Source organism: Lutra lutra, chromosome 3, assembly GCF_902655055.1.
Source record: "Lutra lutra chromosome 3, mLutLut1.2, whole genome shotgun sequence".
In the NCBI taxonomy this organism is placed as follows: Eukaryota; Metazoa; Chordata; class Mammalia; order Carnivora; family Mustelidae; genus Lutra; species Lutra lutra.
This window is the reverse complement of record NC_062280.1, coordinates 20,697,852-20,721,376: the sequence shown is the minus strand read 5'-3', so window position 1 is coordinate 20,721,376 and position 23,525 is coordinate 20,697,852. Positions and strand designations below refer to the sequence as shown.

General features: G+C 38.2%; 1 protein-coding gene and 1 long non-coding RNA gene across 26 annotated transcripts in view; one reads left to right on the top strand and one right to left on the bottom strand.

The window, feature by feature from the left end:
* Positions 1–23,525, bottom strand: part of MAP2 (microtubule associated protein 2) — a 288,045-nt gene that overhangs the window by 104,337 nt on the left and 160,183 nt on the right. The gene's annotated exons all lie outside the window — the stretch shown is intronic.
* On the top strand, positions 2,350–22,225 carry LOC125095054 (uncharacterized). Its single transcript, XR_007125774.1, has 4 exons — positions 2,350–2,389; positions 18,166–18,278; positions 20,262–20,392; positions 22,091–22,225. It is a non-coding gene; the product is annotated as an uncharacterized LOC125095054 (long non-coding RNA).

Genomic DNA, 23,525 nt, shown 5'->3' with positions numbered 1-23,525 from the left:
TATGTAGCAGCAAACAAATCTTTTAATGCATATTAAAGTTAGAAAGGCTTAACATTAAAAAAATAAAGAAGAACAGAAAATTCGCAGGCAGGAAGAAACACAATAGAATTCTCCAATCCCTCATAAAATTTGATAGTTATTTTAGGAAAAAAAAGTTTGCACTGCCCACACATCTGATCTGAACACAGCTTTTCTTTTTTTCTTTTTTTTCTACTTTAGTTAGGCTCAGTGGTTCTCAAATTTGGGATATATATATAACATTATTATAGAGTCCTACACAATAACTTTAGACTACTGAAAGCATTTTTAAGGGTAGCTTTGATTAAAAGCATATTAAACATTATAGGTTGATTTTAGAGCAAAAATAGAATGGTAGAGCAGCTGTGCACCTTGTTCAAATTGAAAGCCTTGGGTATTTAATCACTGAATGCTAAACAGAATATCAAACTTTGTTTCTTCTTTAAATTCCCTATTTTCCTTAAATTCCTTAAAAAGCATGTTTTACACTTCATAATTTTGAAATACATGTCCGTGTATGTATCTAAGTGTGCAAATACACATTATACATGTATGCATGCATTCATGTTTAAAAAACAAACAAACAAACAAAAAAGAATTGCATAGAACAAGTGTCAGCAAACTGTGGTCCATAGACCAGATCAGGCCTGCTGCCTATTTTTCTCAATATGGTGTTGTTGGCACATGGCCACATTCATTCATTTCTTTGTTGTCCTTGCTTGCTTCCGTGTTTCAATGTCACAGTTGAGGAGCTGCGGCAGACACTGTAAGGCCTTTCATGTATTCATATATGACTCAAATGTTTACTATTTGGCCCTTTACAAAAAAAAATTTGTTCACACCTGTTATCAAAGAACACATTCATCTGAGTAGTAATAAAAGCAATATTAAAAAATTAATATCCTGTCTTTTATAGTCTTTCCAAATATTAACTCAATAGTTAAATGTCAGTGAAAGTGAAATTCCAGCCCTGAACACTTAAAAGCTAATTTCATTCGAACAGAATTGGGAAATTATTGGCCAAAGAATGAGATGATTATGAGAAAACGGCGTAAAAAACTGAGTCGTAAAAATTTTAGTCATCAAAATAATGCCCCACTTACCCATCACCTTGACTTTTTTTTTTGTTTGTTTGTTTGTTATAAAATTAAAATGGCTATGCTTTTTTTCTAGACTTTATTTTATGAGAAAGAGATAAATGCCACCTGGGATTTATTTTTTTAAAAGCAACGTAGGGCCTATTCCATGAGGCACATAAAATTGGATAGTCATTTTATTTTATTTTATTTTTAAGATTTTATTTATTTATTTGACAGACAGAGATCACAAGTAGTCAGAGAAAGAGAGGGGGAAGCAGGCAGATGCGGGGCCGATCCCAGGACCCTGAGATCATGACCTGAGCCGAAGGCAGAGGCTTAACCCACTCAGCCACCCAGGTGCCCGCTGGATAGTCATTTTAAATGAAACACCACTGCAGTTTAGAAGTGATCATTTCATTCTAGATCAAAAAGATTAAATTACCTTAACACAGATTTTGTTATGAATATTATTTGGACACAGTCTTAGTATGATACCTTATCTAGCGTGGCTGCGACATCCCTACACTGTATTTGCTAACATGATGCAGCATTTATTATGCACCAGTGTTTCAAGTCTTCACACATGTCACTCACTTATTCCTCACCATCCCACCTGTGAGATAGGTGACTATTAAAATCCCCACTTAAAGAAAGCTGAGACCAACAGACTTTAAGTGCCCTATCCAACATCACATAGCTAGAAAGTGGATAATCCTCTCAACCATATACCAACTCTTTTTTTTAAAGATTTAATTAATTAATTTGAGAGAGAGAGAGAGCAAGTTCAAGCACCTGTGCTTAAGAGCAGGGCGGGTGGGGTTTGGAGGGACAGTGGGGGTGGGACAGGCACAAACAAACTCTAACCGGAACCTATAGCCCAACATAGGATTTAATCTCACAACCCCGAGGTCATGACCTGAGCAGAAATCAAGAATAAGACGCTTAAGCAACTTAACCTCTCAGATACCACTATACCAACTTTTTATAGACTCTGAGAATTGGTGTTAGGTCTTCAATTCTGGCTAAAGACAATTTCAAAGAGAAAGGCATTGGGACTCAGTGAGAAGTGATATTTCACTAGTGGCAACTTTCAGTTCACTAGAAATACCTACTAAGTCCCTATTTTATTCAGTATATTCAGCTTTTTGACCAATTGGAGGATGTCCTCAACTACAGTTCCGTCTCTGTTCTCTGCTCCATTATTCCCACCAGGTTTGCTTATGCCACATTCCAGAACCTCTTAGAGTTGGGTGTGAAATGTTGAGAATCATGGCTGGCAACACTTGACAAAGGTAATGTGGTTAACAACTATATTTAAGGGCTAGCCTACTCATAATAGAGAAGAGGGTATATGCTGGCATCACAAAATAAGTTGAGTACATCATTTAATGAGGAACCCAAGACAGACTCTTGTTTGGCTATCGACAAAATTAGCTTTTATCAGCTGATGACTCAGATAAATAGATACAGTGCACTCAGTCTGCATATAATACGTGTCCAACAGTTGGGGTATTTATGTGCAAGTTACATGACACCCCCTACACTGAGGTTAAGAATGATAAGTTCATGTAGACTTAGAATCTCAGGAAGAAAATATTGGCAAGGTGTGATTTTTTCAAGTGATGTAAGAACCCGTGTTAAATTAAGCAACTAAGTCGAGATAAAATCTTCCCTGGATTGTTAGACCAGGATATACTACTCATTAACCTTTGAAACATATTCTAGTGTAAGTATCACTTGGTTATTTTTCCTCTTTTCATAGACTTTGTCTGACAAGTTAAACATTGAGATGCTTGAAGTTGCTGGGATTCTGAAAAACATTTCTGAATCCTAACCTTGACTTCACTGGCTATCATTAGCCTAATCAGCTCTCAAATAAACAATAGTGACATTGTTCTCCATCTCCTCTACCAATCTGCTCTATGTGATTTTGAACAGTTTGTTTAATCCAGTGCACTTGTGCAGGATAACAAGATTCCAACTACTGGGGACATTCAGAATTGCCAGTACTGTTGTGAAAAGATCCACTAACCAAGTAGTCTTTAAACAGGAGAGCCGCTGCCAACATAAAATCTTTTAGTCTAACAGGAACCAAACCACTTCTATTCCCTAATACATTTAGAAGCAGTTCATTATTACTACTTATTAGTAAGTGGCCAAAAGTTACAGTGAACCAAAGTCACTGATACTTATTCAGAGAAAGATCTTCCTTTCTTGGGGCTTTTGCCAAATTCCTTTTTGGAGAACATTATATTTCTTGCAAAGGAAAAATACTTCAAAATAATATGAATTAAGGAGTTAACAAGAGCGCGAGTCAAAAGATATTATTTCCAGTTGACCAGAGAATCTAGGTAAGATAGATAGTAAGAATTTTCCCCTTTGATTCCCAAACCTGATACTCCAAGCTATTGCTGAGGACTAGCAGACTGGGTTAAGCTGGCTTAGTAGAAATTAGCTGGTCTTGTCCAAAGCACCTCAATCTGATTCAAGGCCATAAAAATAGGATACAAACCGGTGAAGGATAAAGGACTGGATTAGTCAGAAAAGTCAAGCTTAAATCTCAGAGACTTTGCACAATAAAGGTTTCTATCCTGCTCATACAAATCCTGATGTGAGTGGAATAATGCTCCAGGCTTGCTCTCTCCCATGATCTGAGTACATTCCTTTTGTGGCTCAACTCATGGCCTCCAAGATTACGGTAGCAGAAAGGAAGGCATGAGCAGGCTGCACACCAGCTTTTAAGTGCTCTAACACAGAAGTGACACACATTACCTCCTCTCACCACTCACTGGACTGAACTAACTACCATGGCTCTGCCTCATTAAGAGGTTGAGAAAAACGGAGGATAAGTGGAGCCCTAGTGGGGCCCCTGGCTGGCTCAGTTAGAAGAGCATGGATCTCTTGATCTTGGGGCTGTGAGTTTGAGACCCACTGGGCACAGACATTACTTTGAAAGAAGCATGACGAAATGTCCAGTAGCTCCGGGTCAAATTTCAGTTCCTTCTTGGTTGAAAAGGGTTGAAAAGAAATGCTCAGTGATATCAGTGAAAAACTTATTTGCTAAATTGTTAACATATGCTGACTCTGATGGAATATAAATAAATACTTTATTTTATAAATAAAATACAAGAGGCTCTGCAGTATAGAGAACCTTGGGCAGCAACAGGACACATGCGTCCCTGTTTTCACTTATTTCTATCTTACACTTCTGCTTTCTGCTCAGGATCAGAATATATCTGAAGAACTAACACTTCTTTGCTTGACAGAAAGCCATCTGTTCATTTGTTTCTAATTTTCATACAAACACTAACCATTTTTAAAATGGCAGAATAAGCCAGTGCAGATCTGCAGGTTCATGTGGTACAAGGAAAAAGAACTAGGGAAGGGCACTAAGGAAACAACAGGTGGCCACAAAACTGACCTGGCTAGGAGGCCTCCTTGTGATGTCACTGTCATGTTCAAGTGTTCAAACGTCTTCTGCCAACATGAAAAAAACAAAACAAAACAAAAAATCCCCCCAAATTTCCAGGTCTGGCCTCTAGGGCTTCTACACTGTGACTATGTGCAACTAGTTCAACTTTATCCCCAACTTTCTACCACCGTGAAGCCTCCAGTTCCTTTGTAGACCTGTGAATTGCCCTTTTCCTTCCAGTTTATATTTTCCTTCTCTCCTTCCACAAAGTACTCTTCTTTCTCTTTTTCTTCTTTTCCTCTCTCCCACGCCCCCTCCCTCCCCTCCCAACTCTAGGTTTGTCAGCTCTACCTTGAACCGGAGCATCCTTCTCTAGAAGTCTCCTCAACCACTTGCAGGTGTTTGGCTGCTGTTTTTACTACCTATTTGGCATTCATATGAATGACCTTGTGTTGTTAACAAACTTTACTGTAATGGAAACAAATCCCGACTCCCATCCTTTTTCTGCTTTATTTCAATCCTAGAAGTCATTGATTTCTATCAAATATGAGTTCTTTTTTTTCATAGTATTCTGAATTCAAAAGGAATACAAAGGAAGAACAAAAAATATTAAACCATATAAGAGTATACACTACACTTCAAACGAGGTTACCATATCATCTCATCAAATCAGACTCATCAAATATCATCAAATTGTCTCAAGAGGTGTTAGCAATTTGCACTCCTATGGCTGTCTATTTCCCTATGCCATCAGCAGCACTGTATTTAATGTCTGCTCACTCCATCCCACTCCAAGGAATCTGTAACCCCTAGAAGGGCAGGGGCCATTTTCTTTTATATTTGCTATCACTTTCCTTGTCTGGCAAGTACTTGCTCAAGAACATCAGATGGATGAAAAATGGAGGTCTGTACTGAAAAAAAAAAAAAAAATAGAAAAGTGTGTTGATCCTTTGATTTTGTGTATAGGAACTCCTTTGTTCCAAACAATGAAATCTCCTTCTCTACCTGGCTTCCTGTTTCCCTGATTTGAAAGTAGATGAGTGAATAAATATAAGGATGACAACAGTTTATGTCCCTAAGCATTCTGACTAGAATTTAGTTAAGTTAGATGTTTTTTAAATATTATTTATTTGACAGACAGAGATCACAAGTAGGCAGAGAGTCAGGCGGGGGTGGGGGGGGAGTAGACTCCCTGCTGAGCAGAGAGCCCTATGTGGGGCTCGACCCCATGACTGGACCCAAGGGCAGAGGTTTTAACATACTGAACCACCCAGGCACTCCAGTTAAGCTAGATTTTTAAAATAAAAAAAATAACACGAACTGTGGATACGGATACTATGTCGGAACACTGGCCTATCTCCTACCAGCTGTGAAACACTGGGCATAACAGCTGTGAAACACTGGGCATAACTTCTAAGTTTTGGGATCCTTAGTTTTAGCATCAATACAATGGAAATTATTAATGAGATTTCCCTTATCGAGTTGCTGCAAGAATTAAAATCATTTGTAGAAAGTGCTTTGACAATGGTGGAAAACTGTGAGGTCTCAGTATCAGTCTTCAGGTGGTATTTCGTGAAGAGACAATATATTCATTTGTCAATATGTAGTTTCTTAGCTTCAACTCTTCTCTTTAGTTTTGCTTAGTGGCCAAATGGCTTTTGTAAGTTCTTAGGACAGAGAGCGTCTTTGAGAAGGCTTGTGCCACAGAAAGAAAGCATCTCATTTACTAATAGCCCCATGGTCACCTGCTGGGAGCCATCTGTCAACCTGCAGGAGCACAGAGAGATTTCACCAGAGAAGAAGAGGCATTTGCTTGAACCTGGGGGCCAGAGCACCGGGCTATTTCTGAGGCTATTGTGAGCACACAGATTCCAGCTGTGGTCTAAAAAAGTCAGAATTCAGCTGAGTGATGGTGTTCTTTGCCTGAGCTTCAGCGCTCTCTGAGAACTTGAAAAAGCATGCATTTAGGAAAGGGGTCTCCACCAGAGAGAGGAAAATCCATGCTGTGCTGGAGTTATCTGACAGGAAAGATGAAATTCTGGCAAATCTACTTATAGCCCAAATCCTAAGAGCTCTAGAAGCAGAGGGATTTCACCAACCCACTGAAGTCTTGGGGAAGCATTTACAATTAAGTGTGATCTCCAGCTGATTCAGGTCCTTCATCTTTTGCTGCATATTGTTCAAGAGGCAATGTGTGATAACTTAATTAGCATAGTGGGTACTAAGATGGCACCCATTCCTCCCTGTTCTCTCATGCTAATTTGAAATCACTTCTTTCCTCCCTAAGTTATTTTCTTAACAGTGGTGGCCAACATTTTATTACTAAGGAAATTTCCAGTAATGGCCCATTTTAAAAAGGGGAGATTTCTTAATTGAGTCAGAATATTACTTACTGGGTGAAAAAACACATCAAAATAACAGGTCCCCTCAACATATACCTGAATCCACTGTGTTAGCACTCCCAGGCGCTCTGGAAATTCTGTAACAATATTCATGCATGCATGATACAATAATTCTCCCACCAGTAATCTTAGAAATATTAAAACACACAAGGATATATCATTAAGATTTCACCAAACAAAAGGGGAGGGCTTTGTATAGAGATGCTGGTAACAAAAAGGTTTGCTTCACTATAAATAGGAGCCAAAGGAGGAGGCAAATCATCTGCTGGGAGCTCTTTAAAATGTTTTTCCCCTCCTCTATTATTCTGTCAATGGCCATGCAATTCCTCTCCTTTGTGCTCTTTTCAGAAGGGTGTTCTATTATTATGCTTTATTTAACTGGCTTTGATTTAAGTAAATAGACACCACTGAGATGAAGGGCAGTTGGAATGGAGGAAGGAGGCAGACAGAAATCAACACAGGAGGAGGGGCACAGAGAGACAGGGACTGCGAGCTATAGAGCCAGATTCCAGAGAACCCTAAGCACTGACTGCTCCTGCAAGGCTTTTATCGAAAGCTCCTAGTGGCCACTTAACGTCTACAATCAAGCCACATGGGTCTGATTTATATAAAAACATATGAAAATAAGATTAAAGTCTAAGCTTAAAAAAAAAAAAAAAACAGCATGGGAACCAATGCGGTTGCAAATATTCCAGCTGCTCTAATTACTGTTGTTGCAAAGGAAATGTGAGGGCTGCTGCCGCCTCGCTGGGGTTCTCCTGGGCTCTCCTGGGACTCCATCAGCCACTTTGGGTATTTGCAGGTACCAAAGTTTGCTTCAGAGGTCGTGTTTCACCCTTTCACTGAGGATGGATCTTAGAGCTCCTGAAGAGCCAAAGAGGAGTCAATAGTCTTTTAGAAAAGTTACTGAGAGTTTAAAAATGGGTTATCTTTTAAAATTGTGGTTCCCACCAATTACATCAGAGAAGTCTTAGAGTGGTCTAACTCCACCTGCAGCACCCTGCCTGACTCCCACTGACCACCCCCACCTCTGCAGGATCTTCCGCACACTAGGAAGGCACCTTGGGGGTGTCTTCTGCCCCTGGCCACCTGCCTTACTTCACCTTACACAAAGGCATCTACTTCAAGGGTTTCAGAAGTAGTTTCTCCGTGAAGGAATATGGGCCCCATGGCAAACAGGTTTTGTTTTGTTTCATTTAGTTATAATTTCACTTTTTCCATCTCACATCCATTCTATTTTTTAATGTCATACCAAACCGAAAGTCATTTAGCTAAAGAAAAGGGGGGGAAACAGCTTAAAAAGAGGCGGGAAGACATTTGTGACTTCCTCTCTGCCTCATGATTTGGGTAGCTCTATCTAGTTACTGTGGACTGAACGCATTTTCTCTAAGTGCAGAATGTCAGATTCAACCTCCTCAGTAGCCCTCTCTGGTTCTTTGGAGATCTGGTGACCACAGGGAAATTAAACCCTGGTTTAATAGAAGGTAATCTTATCAGTCCCTTCCAGAAAGTCATTGAAACCCATTATAGTAGAGCATAGACATGAAAGGGTGAGGACATATTAGATCCTGATATAACTTTAAAATAACACTGAAATCTGGAACTCGGATTTCCATTAAATTGTTCGGAAGAAAACACATACTCTAATACCACAACTTGACCAAAAGATAAGGATCTTTATGTGTCAGAAGAACATTATAAACTTCCCTGTCTTTAAATAAGGTTCCCTTTGAAATCTGTTCTAAGATGAAGATTTTGTGCGTTAAAGGGATCCATGTGATGTAGAAAACAAAGGCAGAAGAAAAAAATATTGAATTTCCTTACTACCTAAAGCCCATTGACAAGTCCTTGAAACAGGAAGAATGACATTCTTCTATGAGCTCAGCTGCCTTGATGTTAATACTTTGCTAAGGGCAAAAGGCAATCTTAGCCTGACCCCCAGGATCCTGAAAGTTTCCTTGATATATAAAGTTTCTTTGGAAACTTTCTTTATCTCTTCCCCCCAAAACACATGGTGACAATCATCCCTTAATTTTATGACCCACCAATATATATAAACCTCATAGCTCAGGTTTTATTAGACAGTAGTAAATGACCTTTTCCTAACAATAGCTAGCCCCCTCAAGGTCCTGGAAACCTTGCTTCCAAAATTCCTTAGAGACTTAACGCTATCCCTAACCCTCTCCCATCTTGAAAGAATATAATGGGCCACTCCTCCTGACCCCAGCGCAGCTCTTTCTGCTGGCAGGTCCTGTCCCTATGCTTTAATAAAACCACTTTTTTGCACCAAGACATCTCAAGAATTCTTTCTTGGCCATTGGCTTCGACCCTAACATTTTCCTATATCACATGCACTATCATAAAAGACATCTACCATTCATTTCTCACTATGTTCTTGCCTATCATACATATTATTAGTTGGTATCACCTATAACAGCCTCTGAAGTTTCAGTGTAAATAGAAAGGTCTATTTAGTATTCTCTCAATCATCTAAGAAATTACTTGCTATAGCTGCTGACCTGAATAGCAAAGTCAGTTTCCAGCAGGGACCACATGGATAGCATTTATGCCATTATATGACAGGTGACCTGTCACAATGGATCCAGGGGCAGTTTCTGGTTTTCAGTTTCCCAGACACTTGGTTTTGAGTGTTATACAAACCAACAGCCATTTCTTTTAAAGAATTCAACAACTAAAATCCTTTTCCTCAAAAAGAAATAATCTGTGAAGATTATTTAAAAAGAAATAATTAAAAAGAAATAATTATTTAAAAAGAAAAATTTAAAAAGAAATAATTATTACCATAAAAGTCAAATTAAATTTCTTAATCTAATGACTTCATAACTGAAGTGCAAATACATTTTTAAATGATTAACTAAATTGTTTTTAGTCACTCTCAAAATTATGAGAATTGATTATGTCATATTCATGATTTTGGCAACGAGGTTTGAACTCTTTTTAAGTAAATGCCTATAAAATAGACATGATTGTTGGTTTTTAAACATTGAATAATTTCATTATCAGTGCCTAACAAAGGTGTTGACTGAGATGAAGCATAATTCAGTCATATAGCACACACGTATCACAGAGCCAACTCTCACAAGCAAAAATCTTGTAAAAGCTCTTATTTTAGAGGCTCCTGGGTGGCTCAGTGGGTTAAGCCTCTGCCTTTGGCTCAGGTCATGATCTCAGGGTCCTGGGATCCAGTCCTGCATCTGGCTCCCTGCTCAGCTGGTCTGCTTTTCCCTCAGCCCCTCTCCCCTCACGTGTGTGGTGTGTGTGCGCGCGCGCGCATGCATGCGCACAGACACACACACACTTTTCTCTCTTTTTCAAATAAATAAATTAAAAAAATCTTTTTTAAAAAGCTCATATTTTACAGAAGCCCAACAAACTATCTTCCAGCTCCTTTATCCAGTTACACAGAACTTTTTTCCCTTCCTTCCTTGGTAGTGCTACATATTAGTAGATTTTAGAGTCACCAAAAAATGTGATGGAATATTTGGATTTCCTTTGTATTTTCTGCTTATTAAATTGTAACAACTGGAAACAATTTCCTCATATTCACACTAGTCCTGCCTGTAAAGTGCTACATCTGGAAGCTTCTTTTAGAAATGTGTCAGACAGTTGCGTTTAGCAAGAGAGGCTCATGTGTTAGACTTTGTTCATTATATATCTGCAGTTTAGTTGATGATGATGGATTTCAGGGGATGATGACCGGGGCTGTTAGACCCACACATGACTCTATTCACTTTCTTTTTTCTGGATACTTCTTGCAGTGGGTCACACTGGTTTAATGGTTACAGCAAGGGGCTGCTTAACAGAGTGGAGAGAAAGGTTTTAAGAGCCAGCCAGACCTCTATGTAGCAAGTTATTTAATTTCATCAGGCATAATTTCTTCAGCTATAAATTGTAATAGTAATATCTACTTTCACATGGTTGGACATCACAATCACCTGAGATCCTGCTTAAAAATTCAGAGTCTGGGGTTCCACACCAGGGATTCCGTTCCCAGACGTTTGGAGGGGCTGCAAGAGAAGCTACATCCCTCACAAGCATTCAATATGATCTCCAAAAGGGTGATCTGAAGATCCCAATTTGAGAAATAACTGCTATATAATATATAACTAATCTTATTAGCATAATTTTTTTTACTGTAACTAGGTATCATTTTTTTTAAAGGAGGATGTAGTTCTCAAGATACTAGCTTAGTAATAGCTGTTAGTTTAAATGTTGTTAGTTTTGTTATTTTTAATTATATAGGCTTAAACTTCTATTAGTGATATAAAGGAATCCCAGATATTTTTCCTGGTGATTTATGGGTTGTTTCTCTTCTCAAAAAAAAAATCTGGTTTTTAGCTTTTTGTGTGTGATAGACTCTTTATAAGATTTAATGAAAGCTTTGGATCTACACCGATGTAGGCATGACCTTTATTTATACAAAAGCTTCCTGTGTCCCATTCAAATACTGCCTGGGAGCCAAGAGACCTCAAGTTAAAAGCAATTGGCCTAAAGAATTAGATATTAACCATTTGCAGTTTAGAGAACTATTTCTGTATCCTTGAGATCTTACAGGTCTAAAACATGGTTATTGTGCAATGGAAAAAAATGTGACCTTTATATATCTATTTATTCTCAAGTAGCTTTGATTGCTTATTCTGTAGGAGGTTTGGAAAGAATAGCTCTTTACAAAATTGAATTGGAGAATTCTAATAAGGAGGCTGTTTATTCTGTTAAAATAACATAAATTTCTACTTTGGATAACAAGGAATTCAGTAAAAACAAACTTTAAATGCCACAGATTCTACCACAAGTTTTGGTAAAAGAGATACTTATTACCCAGCAAATTTTATCTTTTTAAATGCATCTCAGCCCTGGGAGGAATATAAGGCAATGCCCATTTCCTTTTTTGCTCACATTGTTCTGGGATGAAAATACTTCAATGGTCCAATGCTCTTAGGAAATGCTCTTCAGAAAAAGACTAAAATCATTACTATGTCCTGGAATACTGTCACCAGGACTTATTTCTCTCTCTAGCCTCATTCTGTACTATGCCCCCCTTATCTTTGTCTTCTGCTTTACTAGCCTTCTGGCATTCCCCCTTATATAGCATGCTCCTGTAGCTACAGGGCCTTTGCATGTGCTTTTGCTCTGCTTGAAATTCTCTTTTCCATCCTCTTTGTCTAGTTAAGTATTACTTATTCATAGATCATAGCTAAATTACCCTCCTTGACCAGATCAGTTCATGAATCTCTCCTTCATATTACAGTTATAATAGTTCTTATTATTGTTCTCATTTTGTACTTATTTATATAATTATTTGTTTTATGGTTATTCCCCCATTAGACTCTACGTTTCCTAAGGACAAAGACCATAACTGTTTTTGCTACCCAGACCATAAGGACTTGATGCTCTATAGCTATTTATTAACCATATATAAGAACAAATTTAAAAAGTTTATATCATATTGTTATTTACCTAACATCTAAAAGAATCAGAAACCCAACAGCTTTCTAGCTAAATGTCCAGGAATACCTCTTTCGGCTTTAGTTTCACATGTACAAAAGGAGGGCATTTGAGTAAATAATCACTGGGTTTGTTTTCAGTTTTAAAAAACAGTGACTCAACAACCCAAATGTCCATCAACTAATGAATGGATTAAGAAATGTAGTGTACTCAATGGTGAAATATTATTTGGTCATAAAAAACAATGACGTGCTGATTCTTGCTACAGCATGAATGAACCCTTGAAATATTATGCAGAGTAAAAGAAGCTTCTCTCAAAAGACCACATGTTGTATTACTTCATTTATATGAAAAGCCCAGAAGAAAAGGCAAATCAGAGACAGAAACTAGACTAACAGCCTAGAGTCTAAATGAGGTGGAAATGGGGAGTGACTGCCAATAGGTATAGAGTGTCTTTTGGAGAATATGATGAAAATATACTAAAGTTAGGTAGTGGAGACGGTTGCATATCTCCAAATACACTAAAAATCACTGAATTGTATAATTTGGAAGGCTGAATTTTTGTATGTGAGGTAAGCTCAGTATAGCTGATACTAAAAAATATCAATGACTCAGTGGCTATATTAATTCGTGGTTTCAATATTAAAATCAAAATAATTCAGTCAACATTATCTGTTTTGAGAAGTTTAAGTTTTCCAAGAGGTTTAAGTATTTCTGAGTATTTCTTTTTTTAAAAAAGATTATTTATTTATTTATTTATTTGAGAGAGACAGAGTGTGCAAGCATGCACAAGCCCACTCACACGCCCACGAAGTGGGAGGAGGGGCAGAGGCAGAGGGAGAAGCAGAATCCTGGCTGAGCAGGGAGCCCAATTTGGGATTGGATCTCAGGACCCTGGGATCATGACCTGAGCTGAAGGCAGACGGCTCAGACAGACAGCCACCCAGGCACACTCATTCTGAGTATTTCTTCATTGGTTATTATACATTAAACACTAAGTAATACCTTGTCTTCTTAGACCCCACTAAAAAAAAAAAAAAAAAAAAAAAAAAAGAAGAATGCATGAAACACCACCGCCCCCCCCAATTTCATTTTATCTGGGATGGTAATTAACTGTAACACAAAGCATAGGGTAAGAGTATAGATGAAAAGTACAAATCAGGGACTGTTCTGAATCAAATGAGAGATTATGTTGAATGTCAATTATTCAAGACAGCACAGTATTTCGGATGAACTTTATAGTTATATATGAGTTGGGCAAGCAAGGATGAGGAATAGAAGAAACTGAGACAACAGTAGAAACAAAAGAATAGAAGCAGGAGAAGATGTGGGCCATGAGAACTAACAGTGGTTGGAACATAGGGAATTTGGGGGAAATGGAAATTTAGGTTGGGGCATGACAGAGAGCTTGGAATTTTATGGGAGAACGTATATTTATTCTTCAGTAACAGGGGTTTCTTGGAGGTTTTAGGTAGTTTAGGTTTAATAAATCAGTGGAGTTTTAGGAAGATTAATCTCGAATTGAAATGGAGGAACTGATCAAAAATATGTGGAACAAGGATCTTGGGATAGACCAATAGTCTTGTGATAGACCAACAGGAGGGTGGGCAGGATGAGGAAAAGCTAGCAAAGACAATAATGAGAAAAAAGACAAGTCAGTATTGCAGATTCAGATGAAAAAGTGGTTTCAAGGAGAAACGGGTGGCCGCTAATATCTTTTATGCATGTGCACAGTATTTAATCTCTGACAATCTTTTCGTAGTTTACAACTTATCTGAAGTCTCACAGTTAGTGGTGGGAGAGAGTCAAGACCAAAATCAGGTTTTCAGTTTTCTTTCCACAGTACTGTTGCTATAGCAAAGAGAGGTCATTCAGTCTAAAGGCTGGGAGGCAATCACTTGATTTTTTAAATAAGATGGCACAGGGGCGCCTGGGTGGCTCAGTGGGTTAAGCCGCTGCCTTAGGCTCAGGTCATGATCCCAGGTCCTGGGTTCGAGCCCCACATCGGGCTTTCTGCTCAGCAGGAAGCCTGCTTCCTCCTCTCTCTCTCTGCCTGCCTCTCTGCCTACTTGTGATTTCTCTCTGTCAAATAAATAAATAGAATCTTTAAAAAAAAATATATAAGATGGCACAGGAGATCTCTCAAAAATGTTTTCGGTGACTAGAAGGGTGAAAGAAAAAAATCTAGCAAAATGCTATGAAGACAACAGGACAAATAAGAAAAGAGGCAGTAAGTGGGATGGACATGTTCAAGGAGTTTGGATAGCACGGGGAATAAGGAGATAGGACCTAGATATACAAACAGGTTTAAGCAATAAGCTTTTAGCTTGGGACTTTCACAAGGAGGATTCTGGAGTCAAAGGAACCAGGCTGGTCAGGATCTAGTGATGGAGCACACTCACAGGGGTAAGGCAGCCACAGGATGTTATTACATTGAAGACCACTGAAAGGGGTGGCAGAATAATGTATTTGATTTCAAAATGTGTTTGGTATAGACTGACCCTGGGATCAAATGTTATATACTCTCTTCACTAATTCATCTTAGTCGATAGAAGAGTTGTATTTAAGTATTATCTCTTAATTTAGTAGAAGGGAAAAAATTAAATACTCAGAACATCCCTCAACTTTTGAAAATGTTTTAATGATAAGTTGTAACCCATGTTTATACAATCCCCAGCTCTTTTTGAAAGTAGAATACCTCCTACTTGGAAATGTACCTTAAATATGCCCAGTGTAATATAAGAAGTATTGGTGACTGAATGGGCTTGCCATTAGTTTATATACTAAGAGGCAGATGTGTTAGTTTTTCTGCTCATTAAAAGTAAAACAACTTAAAAATACATTAAGGTTAATAAATATTTCTGCTGGGATTTAACAAGAACACAATAGCAAATGATATATTTAGTATCATTAATTAGTAATCATTAATTTAGTATCATTAATCAATTATATGATATCATATAATTAGTATCACTAATACTATAAGTTTAGTGAAGTCCTCTTAAAACACAAATATGAAATCTTTATCATGTATCACTACAGTTAGCATTTAACATTCTGCTGTTTTTGTTTCTTTAAATAACAATTTAATTATGCAGTTAGTTCCCAAAAGGAAAGACAGCCTCATTGATAGATGCAAAAACAAATGACTCATAGACATGATCTCAACTATCAAATGTCATAATTACTTATTGCTTTCAAAATGATATCATCAAAATAAAGGAAAGAATTTGTACAGACTTTTCAAAAGCTTCTCTATATGCCCAACTTAATCAGAGATAGATGCTAATTAACTGGCTTCTGATTAAATTGGGTCCACAAAGTGAATCTGCTAGAACTTTAACACCAATTTGCTTATTTCTTTTTTCTCATGTTAATATCAAGAGGAACAACTTGTCCCTTTACTGAATCTGAAAACAAAATATGTGTAGTCATAACCAGCCACTCTGCGTGGGTATTTTTTACCCATGGACATATATTTAGAAACAGTCTTTAAGCAATTTTCTGAAAAAGCCAGAAATCAGAAAGACTGAAAAACTTACTGCTAATGGTCTTCCATGGTGGTGTCAAGTAAATGGGTGATTTCTTTAAGAAAAGCCTTGATATATGATTTTAAGTGAGGGAGACCATTTTACAAATTTGGAAAATTTCTTTTCTATTGGGTCGCCTCATCATAACATGAACATAGATCGAACTGACCATTTATAAAATGAGCATCCACTGAAACATCCTTCTATCCCTTGGTTAACAATAGCTTTTTCTTAGAATCAGCCTACAGGAGGAATCAGAATGTAAACATTTCTATGCAGGGTTATAATAAACTTATTTCCTAATGTCTAACTGTATTTTTTTCAAACTAATGATTGTCTCACGTTTTTTTTTTCCACTGTTTTTAATGAAATTTGATCCATGTTTACGGAGGTTTCATATTAAATGTCCTTTTTCTATATCAATTATTGTCAGAGAATGAAGCTATTTTGTACATGTCGAATGCAAAAGAGCTCATTTTGAATAATTCCGTTTTCATAGCTGCTATCTTCAAGTCATACAGAACATCCTAGGTTACTGACTTGAGTCTCACCAAAATAGTTGAGTAGAAACTACTAACAAATAGAGTTAGCATCTTGAATTTTAAAAATTGTTTCTTTTAAGACTTAGTGACTTCTACCTAAATATCTTCTTTTCAGAGAGTATTTATTCACTGGTGCATTTTCTCTTTCAATCTCTTTCTCTCTCTCTCTCTCAGTATATTTCCTCTACACTAGCTAAAATAAAGTGGGAAATTCTGGACTATGTTTAAAATCTTCATCTCTCTGATTATGCCTAATATATCATAACTATATAGTCTTGTTCAGCCCCTGAAGTTTTTAGGATTTCTGTGGGGAGGCCATTAGATGTGGGAGTTCATTTCAGTCTGCGGCGCATTGTTTTTGGGATTTGCCGACACTAACACTTTGTCTTTCCTGTCTCCATATACAACATGCCTGGCAAATTATAATTATCAGTATATTCTTTTACATAAGGATAATTATTTGTTACTTTACTTAAGCAATAAAAGAACCTAACAGTGTTCTCCCCACAAACGAGACTCACATGCACAGGGTTATTGGCCTGTGTGTCTGCATAATATGGAAAAATCCCAACTGCTCTCCATAAAACAGACTTTCATTGTAAGTTACTCCAGCAAAATACCAACCACAATTTTACGGAAATCCTTTACAAGGAGCTTCCAAGAGAAAGAGAGATAGTCACATGAAGAAGATCTCCCTTTTTTTAAGTTATAATTCTATTTTATCTATGATGTTCATACCTGAGAACAAATGAATGACTAAAATGAATATTGGTAAAATTCTTGAGACCCAGAGTAAAATCCTTTTTGCTACAATTTATGATTATGTAGATAGGGCACTGAACTCCCTTGTGTGACAGTCACTGTAGTTAATGCAAGGGCCAAACTACCAAATTAGCTCATCTGGATTAGGGAAGATTAAGACAGGGATTTGTACCGCATTCTTGTTTCAAGGGCACTGGCCACAGATTTAATGAACACCCTGGCATCTACTGGGAATATTCACTTGAAGCTATGATTAAACAAACACAATCATTTTCAGAGTAAAATCTGCTCATCTTTCTTGGTCCCCACCTTAATCTATAGCCTTCTTTTTAGTACCTCTCATTAACGCTGAAGAGAGCCAGTGAATCTCAGAGGCAAATTAATGCAAACTAGTGAATGCACACAATATGCAAAACAAAATCCTCTAGCAGAGGATGGGACCTGCCAGGGCTCAGCAAGGCAGAACCCTCAGCTTGCTGGAATGTGTAACACGTTCCCCTAGGCAATTGCTCATTCCTCTGTCCAGCAAAAGCAGGACATCTGTGGCTTTACCTTGGCGTTATGCAAAATTCCCCAAATCTTTTTGCCACCTGAGCACACACATCCTTTAGATGGTTACATCAACTCTGAAACCAGTAACAACACTTGAGGGTTGTTCCGTTGGTGAAAAGAACAGAACGGTTGCTAAAAAGAAGGGCCCTCTTATATAGCATTACGTTTATTTCAAAAATTGAGATTCTGCCAAAAATGTGCAAAACTGCAGCCATTGGGGTATTTGGCTACAAACAGGGATACAAAGAGAGAGCAAAGGCTAAACAGGGATGAAAGAGGGAGGGTGACCCCTCTCCCCACTTAGCTATTAACATTGAGCAAAAGGAACTGCCCACCATCAAATAGAAAAGCTTTGAAAGCACACCCTTAAATGTTTTCTCTGTGCCTGTTTTTCTCTTCTAGATACGAAAAGTCAACGGAACATCATTAGAGAGGATATCGTTCATGTACATGCTGTTGACTGTGCTAAGCTCCACTTTCAAGTTTGTATATCAAATGAGACAATAACGATGAAGGTACACTAGAGGCAATAAAGCTCTCTCTACTAATTATTGATTAGTGTCATGGTCTTCTTAGGCATCAGTCACAAGGTACATACTAGGTAGAAAAAAACATAATAGCCATGCCATGATGTAGTTTCCACATTGTACTTTAGCCTTCAATAAATTAAAAGGTTTGTTTTTCCCAGACATGTCTTGGCCTCAGGTCTGTTTGGAAAGGCAATCCTGTTGAACCAACTACCATTGTGCTCATGCTTGAAGTCAGTTTGACTCCTGGCTGGAGTTAGATGAAAAATGGCTGTGCACAGCCCATGATCTACTTACTTAAGAATATTTCATCTTATCTTAAAAACCTTAAGAATTTTTTTTTAAGATTTTATTTATTCATTTGAGACAGAGCATGAACAGGGGTAAGGCAGAGGGAGAAACAGACTACCCTCTGAGCCAGGAGCCTGACATGGGTCTTGATCCCAGGACCTGGAGATCATGACTTGAGCGGAAGGCAGAAGCCCAACCATCTGAGCCACCCTGGTGCCCCAGGATATTTAAGATGATACAGTTTCTGTTGTACATGGACTCTGTTCAAGTCATTGATTTTTGAACATGAGATGTCTGCCTGAGTCTTCAGCCTCCCTCTTAGGGCTGCCAGAGGAGTCTGGTCACCAGAGTGTGTCTTGCCAGGCTGCTTCCTAATCCAGAAAACAGGGCAAGTTATGAAGCCATTTTAAAATTTGGTAGAGAATTTCCAATGCGGAATATTGATTTTAGAGAAGTAACACCAAGCCCCGTAGGAAGCACTTCACATTTCCAAAAATCCTATTGGAAATCTGGTCTAGTCTTGGTGTGCTCAAAATCCACTAAGGTTTTTATAAGAACCTGAGTCTTCTTGGTCTCTTTCAGTTGTGAGGAGAGCTGCTTCCTGTTCAATGAGCTGATGAAAAGAGATTCCCAGTGCAAATGTGTACTTTTATTGGTAGTAGTATTAATTGTCAATACTAGTAATAGAAATTTAGGGTCTATTTTTGTTTTCATCCTCCTATTTACGCTAGCTCTTCAAAGTGCTGGGATCCTGAACCAGTGAGCTGACAGAAAGCTCAATTCTTCTGATGGCAAAGGGAAACCACAATGGCTCTTGGTCTGGCTGAAGCAGAACATGCAAAGAATGATCAGCCACACTTAGTTCATGACTGAACAAGTAGCCCACTGCCCCTTGGCATCTTTTGCTAATTCTCTCTCAATGTATTTGAGCAGGAAAAAAAAAAAAAACCTAATAGCTTTTATATTTGTTTTAAAAGTCAATTATGGGGCAACTGGTGGCTCAGTCAGTTGGGCATCTGCCTTTGGCTCCCATCATGATCTCAGAGTCCTGGGAGGAGCCCCAGGCTGAGCTTCTTGCTCAGCAGGGAATCTGCTTCTCCCTCTCCTTCTGCCCCTCTGTGCCATTGGTGCTTTCTCTCTCTCTCTCTCTCTCTCTCAAATAAATAAAATCTTTAAAAAAAAATTATATTTTTACCCCCAATGGTAAGTGACATCTGCCAACTTTTTTCATGTTAACTGAGAGTGGATTTGCTTCATGCTGAGGGAATATAAAAAGCAAATAGTTGGGCCTCGCATGAGCTGACCTGAAGGTAAGGCATTTTGGTCCATTTCCTTTTTAAACTAGATAAAATTCAAATGCCAAACAACTAATTTAGAAAAACAACAACCACATTCTATGCTTGAGTCAGATGTTGTATAAATTAGTCTGAGAGATTTTTTTCACACCACATGTCTGTGACAAAAGGAATTCATGAAGCTGAACCTTAAAGTTTAGGAGACTTGATGCATGTCACACAAGTAAACCACCTCTTTCCTCAAATGTTGTCAAGTAGCTTGTTTTACAATTTAATTTTAATTTATAGATATAAAGTATAACTCTTTAAGATTTATTTAAAAAATATTAGTACTCCTTTAAGGAGACTAAGATGCTGAATATCCTTTATCCTTTCTTATCTACAGGTCTTCTTTGGTAGAAAAATACATCGCCAGCTAAATGGAATTTGACCTTCCTAGAACTGTTTTGTAGTAGACTCAAGGATCATTATTGATGAAACCAGAATCAATCAGCAGTCTTCTCATTTACTCACTTGGTAAGTCATGAGCAACACATGGGGAACAAACATTGAAGAAATAAAAACTCCCAGGAGCACAACTTTATAGCATATTGACTCCCAAGTCTACTGCATTTCGAACATAATTCATAAGAGTTCATTCTCTTTCTAAATAAGGAGTAGCTATTTACCTTTTTTTTAAATAGCAAAGATTATTAAATATTTTATAAGATAAGTAAATTTTCTTTCGATACAAAATTTTTTTCCCCAGAAATATGAAAGATGGTTAAAGTTAAGTCTAAAAGGATATTATTTTTTTCATGTGAGATGTAGAATGAATGACACACTTGTTCATGAAATGTTCTGAAAATAATCCCCTCCATTATTACGACTAAAGAGAAAAACAAAGAAAAACTGGAAAAGATTAATTGACTATCTATAAGTAGTATTTATCACTAACTATAATTAAAAATAACTGGAATACCAGCCACTATTATTCACCACCTCCAAGTACCCAATTGTACTAGAAAGTCATTAAGTAGAGTCTGTTTTACCATCTAATTTTTATTTGTAGATACAAAATGTAAGTCTTTAAAAATGAAGATGTATTAAGTACTTGATACTTGACAATCTTGCTAAATATTTCATAATCCATGTGACATTTGTTTCTCAAAAATCCTGACATTTTGAAGTCAGGATTATTGACTTTTACTGGTGAGAAGCCTCTCCCTACAGAGTTACTGGGCAGAATACACAACTGTCAGTGAGAGAAACCTCAGCCTGAGCTGATCAAAGCTATCAGCCTCTCAACAATATGCTTGCTCAGTCATAAAAACCTGAGCACGAATCTGTGCACATGAAGAAAGCATCACCTTAACCTTCAGGAAAGGTGCTATGGTCATAATCCTGGCTCAACTAATTTGTTGAATCCTGCCGGGAGGGAAGAGCAGAGCGTATGAAATCAGATAGCTGAACAGCACTAACAACTGGGGGGTGGGGGAGGCGCCCAGCCTGCAAATTCCTAGCTGCTGCCTCCAAGCTCACCCCCAGGGTCCCAGCTCCACCAGCCCTGCAAGGAGGTATGCTGCTCTTTATTCTGCAATAGGGACTGACAACTTCTGCAAAACAGAACGAGTGTGAAGCAAGAGGCAGTGCAGAAAATAATGCCTCACTAAATTTACCTTTCTTGGAGTCAGGCAGTAATGGACCCTTGTAGCTTTGGGGATTCGTAGGGATTTTGATGGTAAGTTGGGAGGGAAAATGTTTATCCAGGATATGTTCTGGTGGCAGACATCCCTGGAAGCAGGCTGTAGAGAAGACAAATCCTATTAAGCCAGCTGGGCGGGCTGAGAGCAGCTGGTCAGTCTGGAGGCTGAAATAGATGGAAAGGCTCAGAAAAATCTGCATTGCAGATAAACCTCAGGGGAGACGGCTGAACTCTTAACATCTCCCCAAGCCAGCTTCTCTCCAGAGATCAGAGTGGCCTCAGGTGGTGTAATTGAGAACGTGTATAATTTCCAGGCCTTTCTGCAGACCTTGGATGAGTTAACATAATTTCATCTTTTGCCTTGCTACTTTTCACCTATTTGTTTATTTACTTATCTATGGCAGTAGAGTGGGCAGGAAGGAGAAAAGTGGCAGGAGAAGCAAAACTGTATAGTACCTTCAACACTTCTCCTACAGGTCTTATCTTTTGTTAATGTTAAGTCTTGTCTTTATCAAACTTATATCCCTCAGCTTCCAAACAACATAAAGAAAGAGCCAAGCATCTGCCTTGTCTGGTGCGAAGAGGATGGAGAAATGAAAACTTCGAAAGTCATAATAATTGCTACCAATTACAGGGCTTCCACTCTGTAAATTACCTTCGTTAACTCCTGCAAAGCATAATCAGATTGGTATTGTCGCTCCTGTTTTATACAACTGAGGCTTGATAAATTCCCAGTTTCTCACAGCTGATGAGGGGCACGGCCTGGCTTTGAACCCAAGGGTATCTAACTTCAAAGTCTGTACTTATTTCACTATATTGTAACAGCGTTTGTTACATGCCTTTAGTGTGCCAGACATTCTGCTTACTAAAGGCATAATAGCCCTAGCCTCCAGAAATGCCTACTGGGTTGGGATGAAGGCATTATAAGAAATAGCTTTTTAAATCGAGACTGCTATTACTTAAAAAAAAAAAAAAATTCTATAAGACTTTATATTTTCTAGAATGTGTTTCCTCCAAAATTTAGAATTCTGTTAACAAATAACAGTAGTTAAAGTCTAGCATATGATTACAAGAAAAGGAAGTAGTGATAGAAAGGGGGAGGATGGAGGAGTGGAGCACTGAGGATTTTAAAGGCAATGGCAACATGGTACTACAATCTTAGATACATGTCATCATACCCTCGCCAAACCCACTGAAAGGACAACACCAAGAGTGCATCCTAAGGTAAGCTATGGACTTTGGGTGAATTGCGATGGTAAGCATTCATCTTTGGTGGGAAATGTGCCATTCTGATGACTGATGCTGATCCTGGGAGAGGCTATGCATGTGTGGGGGAAGCGGGTAGATGAGAAATCTCTGTACTTTCAATTTTGTTGTAAACTTAAAACTGTTCTAAAGAAAAAAATAAAGGGGTGGGAATAAAGTAAATATCTAATCGAAAGGAGAGCACACATACATGGTTTTGATGATCCACAGGATGGATGGGATTTTGCTAAGTGGAACTTGGGAAGAGATATCAGATATGCTTTTTAGGGAAAGAGAACAGAATAAAGGATCCATCTGTTAGTCAACATCATTATTTGAGCACCTACTGTCCCAGTCCCCTCACCAGGTTCTGGGATTTGGGTTAAGAATGAGGCACCCAGTCATGGAGTTGCCGGTCTTGTGGAGGAAACATGCATAAGACTGATACGTACAAATGTAAGAAATACAGAGCACTTTGGAAGTGTGTAATGAGCAGACCTGTGAGGCCAGAGGCAGAGAGAAGGCTTGCCTGGGAAATCTCAGACCTAACCAATGAATAGGACTTAAATACGTGGGAGTAAAGCAGGAGGGGAGAGGTGTAGAAAGAGTGTTTCAGGCAAAGAGAATAAAAATATGTGTAAGAGCCCGCAGGTAACAAAGCCAGGATGGGGGGGGGGGGTGCAATTCAGCCAGAGGGCCAGATTCCTTACTTAATTATGA